The sequence below is a fragment of the Salmo salar genome, chromosome 13 (assembly GCF_965601325.2).
Source record: "Salmo salar chromosome 13, fSalSal1, whole genome shotgun sequence".
Taxonomy (NCBI): Eukaryota; Metazoa; Chordata; class Actinopteri; order Salmoniformes; family Salmonidae; genus Salmo; species Salmo salar.
The window spans coordinates 57,917,748-57,920,396 of record NC_138303.1 but is presented as its reverse complement, the minus strand read 5'-3'; positions in this window follow the sequence as shown (position 1 = coordinate 57,920,396).

The window sequence follows — 2,649 nt, the reverse complement described above, 5'->3', positions numbered from 1 at the left end:
TCTGGTGGTGTCAGGTCTGGGTTGTCTGCCATTGCCCATTGGGGCGTGATTATATTTCCCCATAGTACGTTTTACCAAAGTTGACTGACTTAAAGGGAACGTAACGTTATGACTATAACTACTGTTCCCTGAAGGAGGGAAAGAAGATACAACACCTGTTTGGCCCCGCACCGCCCGTTCCTGGGCTTGGTGAAGAGCATTGTGGAAGGCGGGGCTTCCATCGAGGCACAGATTTCATTGGCTTTGTCAGGCGTGATTGTAGATCCTTCAACCGAAGTTGCGAGAGTGCGACTCCCCATAGTATGATGTACCTCGTTTCCCTTCTTCATGAAACAGTAGTCACAACGTTACATTCTTTGTTTCAAGGGTTCAGTGCACTACTTTTGACCAGGGCACATAGGACCAAAAGGCACATAGGACCAAAACAAGGAGATTTCAAATTACTGTCCTAGAGAACTCATTCTTATAAATGTAATACCTAAGGGACAACATGTCCAGGGCAGATGCTTTGCCTTGCTTTGAGTCTTACCAGACACCACAGCCTAGCTGTGCTTAATAATGAGGGGTCCATGTCTCTGTGACCTGGTTGCTGGCTGCTACAGAAGCAGAGAGAGAAAGAGAGAGAGGCAGGCATCCGGTCGCAGAATGGATTGGCTCAGCAGAACCTTTGTCTCCACTGTCAGAGAGACAGGCGTGATGTCATCTGGATCTTTCATTCAAGTTTTTTGTCACTATAATTCGATACTGAAAAAAATATAAATGCAACATGCAACAATTTCAAAGATTTGACTGAGCTACAGTTCATATAAGGAAATTAGTAAATTGAACAAAAATTCATTATGCCCTAATCTATGAATTTCACGACTGTGCAGGGGTGCAGCCTTGGGTGGGCATGGGAGGGCATAGGCCCACCCACTTGGGAGCCAGGCCCAGCCAATCAGAATTAGATTTTCCCCACAAAAGGGCTTATTACAGACAGAAATAGTTCTCAGTTTCGTCAGCTGTCCAGGTGGCTGGTCTAAGACGATTCCGCAGGTGAAGAAGCCGGATGTAGAGGTCCTGGACTGGCATGGTTACGCGTGGTCTTTGGTTGTGAGGCCGGTTGGACGTACTGCCAAATTCTCTAAATTGACATTGGAGGCGGCTTATGGTAAAGAAATGACATTCAATTCTCTGGCAACAGCTCTGGTGGACAGTCCTGCAGTCAGCGTGCCAATTGCACATTCCCTCAAAACTTGTGACATCTGTGGCATTGTGTTGTGTGACAAAACTGCACATTTCAGATTGGCCTTTTATTGTCCCCAGCACAAGGTGCACCTGGTTAATGATTATGCTGTTTAATCAGCTTCTTGATATGCCACACATGTCAGGTGGATGGATTATCTTGGCAAAGGAGAAATGCTTGCTTGCAGGGACTTAAACAAATGTGTGCCCAAAATTGGAGAGAAATAAGCTTATTGTGCATATGGAACATTTTTGGGATCTTTTATTTCAGCTCATGAAACATGTGACCAACACTTTACATGTTGTGTTTATATTTTTGTTCAGTATATGTACACTTCCTGCAGCGGTATATCCATGCAATGCCATCCGAGAACAGGGTTTGGGTCCAGATTGACTGGAGCCCAACTACTGTTTTTGATGCAGCCTCATGAGGAAAGATTTTCCCAAATGCACTTTTTCTCTTGCATTACCTATTTTGATGATAGCAAGGTAAATTCATGGTTTTGCCTACATTGAAGGAAAATTGTATGGCTTTACACTTACTCAGGCAATAAGAGTGCTGCTACCTACGGTACATAAGGTCCCAAGGTAGTAAGCTAATGGTTTTCTTTCAGGTTTGACACATTATTAGAAGACTACAGTACATTAGAGTGAATTCTGAGTGGTGCTTTATATTGGTAATGTACCAGTCAGCAGGCAGGTGGAGCTGCTGAGTCTGATATGATCACTTACAGTATGTTTGTAGACTGACATTAATCACATTCTTTATCCAAGGACATTTCTGCAGGATTATCAATACCCTGGCATGTGTGATGATACATCTATTTTGAATGACTGGCTTCATCAGCTACAGTTTGTATAAAGCAGGGGTGTCAAACTCATTCCATGGAGGGCCTTGTGTGCTGGTTTTAGTTTTTTCCTTTCAATTATGACCTAGACAACCAGGTAAGGGGAGTTCCTTACTAATCAATGACCTTAATTCATCAATCGAGTCCTTGGGAGGAACAAAAACCTGCAGACACCCGGCCCTCCATGGAACGAGTAGCATTATAGTGACCTTCTTTGAAAGGATCCAGTAACGACTGGCATACAAACACACTGATTTCTTAGACTGGAAAAGGAAATAATGGTTGCAAAATAACTGCTCATAAAATATTAATGGTTAATCTGATACCGACATTTGCGAAAGCTGCTGGTGGTCGCCATTTTAACACCCTCTCTCGCTCACACAGCATAACGTACATAACTCATTGCGACCTTATTTTCTTGTATGTAGTAAAGATATCTGAATTGATTCAGAGGTTTTATCAGCCAGGGCCCAGCAATGGCTGCTGCCTAGCTTTATGAAAGCAGCAACCAACGAACATCTACAGAAAACGCAATACACTTTTAACTGTCCACACATAAATAAAAACACAGTGGGCC